Below are 6,000 nucleotides of genomic sequence, written 5' to 3'. Positions count from 1 at the left end.
AGAATTTCTCAAAGCAAACCCTTCTTCTCCGAAACCATGTCTAGTACTTCCACATTGGTTGTCCCTACTGTCGTTTTCGCCTTCCATACTCATCCACTCCCACTTTTTAAAACTCCAATTTACCCTCATCACCCTGCTACTGTGTTTCCGCATCGAATATAGCTACGTTCCAAATTAACGAAAAGTTTCTTAAACCCCTTACCCAAAGTCCATGTCATCAGTCCGCTCTTGCAAAAGCTTCTTTACCTAACGCAATTCTTTTTTTCTGTACTTACTACTTTAACTGTTTTAATCCAAAACATTGCCGAGACACGTAAACGGTTACTTTTGCTCTAGTTTATCCCTCCTTATTCAACGTTTAACTTAGTCTTTCTCTTCCTGAAAAACCGCATAACCTCTGTTTTATTTATATTTAGTCTAATTTCATATCTATTGCATTAATTTCCAATACACCCAGAAAAACTTGCAACCATTAGGGTAAATGAGAAAACTAAAGCTTGGTCATCAGCAAACCTAACTGATTTTGCGAATTCCCCGCCCAATTTCATTCCTACCTCCAGTTCTTCCCATGCCTCTTTAATCATTTCCTCTGCATACAGGTTGAACAGCCAAGGTGATAATCGGCAACCCTGCCTTACACCTCTTCCTAGCACTGCCCATCTGGACTCACAGTTCCCTATTCGCACCCGAGCAGTCTGAGACATGAACAGGTTGCGGATTAATCTCATGTCCCTCCAATCTATTCCTTTTTTCTGCAAAATACTGAAGAATTCTTCCCAATCAACTCTATCAAGCGCCTAACCAAAATCTACGAAACAGGCGAAAATTTTTCTAAGTACATCTTATTCAATGATCTAATTACTGCAATGGCATCACGCGAGCCACTTCCTTTCCTAAGCTTAAATTGATCTTCTCTTAAGTAATCATTTTCCTTGCTTTCCATCTTTTTGTTAATGATTCTGATAACAAATTTATCTTCGTAGTAAATCAAACTTATCGTTCTGTAGCGCTCATTTATTGTAGCACTGATCTCACTAAGTCTTCCGGCCAGATTCCTTCCTCATAAATACTACGAATCAGCCCATATAACCTCTTCCTCCCACATTTTCCTATAGATTTCATTGTCTCCGCAGGATAAGGTTGTCTACCCCCTTATTTGATTGAACTTTCGTTAGTGTATTTTCTATCTCATCGTTGAGTACGGCTGGGCCTAGGCTATCCTCCTCTACATTATTCTGTTTCCTTTCTATATCTAACCCTGCAGGCCTAAGTACCTTACCATTTGATTCTTCCATATATTCCTTCCATCTCTCTTCGATCATTGCTGGTTCATCTAGTACTTGCCTCGAACTGTCATTGTGAATGGATATTTCTCATTTTTACATACTCTTTTAATCTTCTTGTAATACGCAACAACTCCACCCTTTCCCTGTAAACTTTCCTCAAAATGCTTTTCCACGACTCTTATTTTGCTCCATTTATCACTTGACTCAATTTATTTTACAATATTAGAGAGATAGACAGCAAGACTGACAGGTTTAAATGGTAATTTTTTCCAAGAACAATAAGAGACCAGAATGCTCGTAATCGTAATCCCCCACCAGTCGGCTCGACATAATAAGTATTAACCTACATGGCAGCGACTGCGCATGGTTATACTAGTATATTTGTGTATATATTTTTTATAGGTTCGCCCACCTTTCCCCATACATTTGAAAAACCCTAACCCCCTCATCCCTTACTTACTCTTTCCTCCTGGTGCAGCACCCCCTGCCACACACATTTTTGGTGGCTCGCAGGATATTGATGTAGATGTAGATTAAATATAAACAATAGCATGCAGGAAGAAACATGCAATATATTGACAAATATATGTACCACCAACTCTAAATATATCCTACGTGATGCCGTCATGTCTGTTTTTATCTTAAATGGCACGAGGAAAAAACAATATTTTCCAATTGTCCGTTCTATCCGCGAAGGAAGGGAAAATATTTCCCAGTTGGTTTTTTTTTAAGAGACGATTTTTTTAATAAAATGAAATGAAAGACTCCCTTATATTACGTTTGTGATCTTATCTACAATGGTAAGTGGGGGCAGGTAATATTTCCTTAACATGCTGAGAGAAGTAACCTGCCTCAAATTTACGCAGTAAATTTAGCCTTTACATAAAGGTTACGGTTAACTAGTAGCTCCCTTCCTGATTCTTCGTGTCGTAACACTGCTACCTTGTTTATAAAAATATTTCATAAACCTGGCAGCTTTTCATTACACTCTATCTAGTCCCAAAATTAAGACTACTTCATGAGGGTCCCATACACTTGCAGTATACACGTACACAAGGTGGAGTCTAAGTAACGTGAAATAATGTAACTCCTTGATCTATGAATTAAAATCCCCAAGTATTTCTTTAATGAGTCCTAATGTATTGTCAGCTTTTACCCAAATTTCACGAATGTGTTTTCCCCAAGACATATCTGAAGTTATCGAAACACCCAAGTGTTTAACCGATTCCTCGCATACACTGTTAGTTCCCTGTATATCATAAGTGTTTTCTGGTGAAATACTTTTCCCCCAAAAATGTTTCGAATCACACTCATTCAACTTTAATTCTAGCTACCATATCTCGCACCACTTTTGAATAGTATTTAGGCCGTTAGCTAATGATACTCTATCTTCATGACTGGATATTTCCCTATGCATACATCACGCCATAGTCCGCAAAGAGTTTAGGTTTACTGAAAATCTGAGACCAGTTGTCATTAATGTATAAAAGGAAAAATAGTGGACCCATAACATTTCCTTATGGGACACCCAAAGTTACGCTTGCTGTGTCCGATGATACCCCGTCAATTACGTCCCTTTGCTCGCGGACGGTTGAACAGTTATTAATCCAATCTATTTTACCTTTATCTATCCCGAATCTTACCAAAGTTTGAAGCCAAAACTTTCATGACTGATTGTTTTTGACTGAACTTTTTATAATCTAAAAATATAGCATCGACCTCAACGTCACGTATTTTCTCCCGAGACAAAAATAACATGAACGAAAGGTGCCAGTTGGGCCTCGCAAGATCTATCCTTTCGGAAACGTGTGCAAGATGTTATCAAAAAAAGACAGGACTGATTTTATAACTTGCTTATTTCGTCGTATACGGCTTAATCGAACTTGTCACCCTCAAAGTGCATGCCTTGGCTGGTGACTCACCTTTTCCAACGTTTCTTCCAGCTTTCGAACCCTGCCTGGTAAGCCGCCTTAGGGATCCTCTGCAGGTCCGCCGCACAGTTAGGTTTAATGTCCGCAATTGAGTCAAATCTGCGCCATTCCAAGGTTGATTTTAACTTTGGAAACAATAAAAAAGGTTTTAAGAAACTCTAGGTCGGCATTTGCTCGACCCAGGAGTTCCTCACAAATTTCCACACGTTTTTGTCTCTATTCATCAGTCAGCACCCGCGGGACGAATTTTAATACGACGCGCGTCATGTCTAAAATTTCTGTCAAAATTGTCTGGAAGTATCCAAAACTTATTTTAACTTCTTCGGATATCTCCCTAATAGTTAAATGGCGATTTTCCAGCACCATATCGTTCACTAAATTTACATGGCTTGGGTCTGTCGAAGTGGAAGGTCGCCCCGTTCGCGAATCTTCATCTGTCGAAGTTCTGCCCGATTTAAAACGACCGTACCACTCAAAGCACTGGCATCGACTCTTGAAAAAAGGCTTGCTGAATCATTATAAATGTCTCCGTAGCACTTTTGCCAAGTTTGAAACAAAATTTCACGCAAACACGCTGTTCCTCTGGATCCTTATTGCTGTCGTTGCACGCGGCGACGAACAGGTTAAGAAACGTACCGCTGCTTCTGCTTTGTAATGACTCGACTTAAATACAACACCTTTCGTTTTAGTCGTCATATGTCTTGAAAGATGGCACACTTTGTCTCGTTTCCCTCCGTTGAATGGTTTGCACAGAATAAAACCAGCCCAGTCTTTTTTATCACACCTTGTAGGTTTGTTGTAAGTAAATTCTGAGAATCGAGATATTTCATGATTGAACTTATAATTATGTGCTTTAAACTTTGGCATGGGATGGATATGTGAGAGATGGGTCAATAAATATTCGGATCTTCTTTGGTACCTTTTTTAAATATAAGGGTGACATTGCTATTTTCCAGGCCTTTGGGTACTGCGTGACCATTTAGGGATTTATCAAATGTTATTTTCAGGAAAGGATCTATTTCTGAGGCCATCGTTTTGTAAACATGAGCAGGAATTGGATCAGGGTCAAGCAATTTGTTTGTGCTGATGTGCTTAAGTTGGCGTTTGATTCCAAGAGAAGATATTACAATTTCAGGCATGGGTTGAGGGGTAGGGTTGGGTATCTCGCATTGCCCTAGTGAACGATTTTTAAAAAAGGCTTTGAAAATAGTGGTTTAATATTTAAGCTCCTCTGAACTGTTTTTAAGTGTTTGCCCATTGTTATTCAGGAATGGCTCTGTCGGCTTGTCTCCCTGGACCACCCGTACATGTATGACCAAAACGCTTTTGGGTTATCGTCCAAATATTCACCCAATCTTTTATTTTTAAATTCTATGCCTGGCGACATGTTTTTCTTGAAAACTCTTTTGCTATTTTATAGCTCCATACTATTTCATTTTGTTTATTTTTAGATTCATCTTTTTGTGATTTCTTCCATTTTTGAATACCATGCACTTTCCGTTGTGTTAGTGATTTCCGTACTACTGAGTCGTACCACCTAGGTTCTCTCCTGACACTTTTAAATTTACAAGCAATGTGTTGTTCTATTGAAACCGTGTGAGGCCGAAAAAAGCACTCTAATAACTCTCAATGTCTCTGTTTCTTCTACACTCCTCAAATGTACCATACTAAGACTGCTCTGGGTCACGCTTTAATCCTTCATATTTGTGCCGGTCAAACGAGTAAATTTTTATTTTGGGTTTCTGATTTTTCATAGTCATCAAGTTAATTTTGACTAGCACAATTCTATGGTCACTAAGTCCATCAAGTTTGGCTGTATTTAGGATGTCTTTGGATAAATTTGTGGGCAGCCAGCTATTAAGTTTAAGTTTTTCCAGTCTATGAATTCACGATTAAAATCTCCACCGATTGTAATTGTTCTATTGGGTAAATGGCAATTCTAACTAAAACCTCTCTTTCCAGTTCTAAAAATGATGGTTCTCCAGAATCTGAGGGTTTGTAGCATGCATAAATATAGACTCTATTTAACCGAGGACTCTTTATGGAGCAGCAAATACTTCCTAAGCTTTGGGAAAGATTCACTTCTGGTTTCGAGAATATCTTTAAGAGCTACGAATACCTACCCAAATCCTATTTTTTTGGTCCCTTCTGTAAATTCTTGAACCTCAAGGAAAAATCTCCTTGTCTGCAATGTCTTGAGATAACAAATTCTCAGTTCCTATAATTATATATAATTCTAATCATCGAGTAAAATTCGACTATTTTATTTTTCAAGCTTTGGAAGTTGAGTATCACAACAGATATAGTTCTATTCTTGATCAATTCATTGTGATTTCCTTTTCTGACACTACTCACTCTAGAAGTTATATTTACCTGCTCATTTCCATGTGATTAGACTAATATTTTATTACACATACTGTGATTCTTGCCGCAATTATTTTGTGAATGACCCCTATAATGTTTATTGAGTGCGTATGCTATGCTTTCCTCATTTGCTCCTGAATCCTAATCACTATCTTCTGCGATGCCTCAACCGTCTAATGTACTTCCGAACGATTAAGAGACTCCCGACAAGATGCGAGGACAAGCCGCATGTCAATGAAGTCCAATCCAATTCCCCGGAAAAAATCCCAATCTATTCCTGTATCTAATATAATCTAAATCCAAATCTGTTTACTCCAAAACTTAGCTTTAACATCGTATGCTTCTTTTAGCTCTTAGTCGGTATCAGATAAATTCTTTCAGCTTAGTCCGTATTTATTAAATAGCTGCTATGGCCCCAG

This window comes from Hetaerina americana, unplaced genomic scaffold (genome assembly GCF_022747635.1).
Source record: "Hetaerina americana unplaced genomic scaffold, ioHetAmer1.1.p SCAF_2, whole genome shotgun sequence".
NCBI classification, from domain to species: domain Eukaryota; kingdom Metazoa; phylum Arthropoda; class Insecta; order Odonata; family Calopterygidae; genus Hetaerina; species Hetaerina americana.
Note: the sequence above shows the minus strand (reverse complement) of the source record.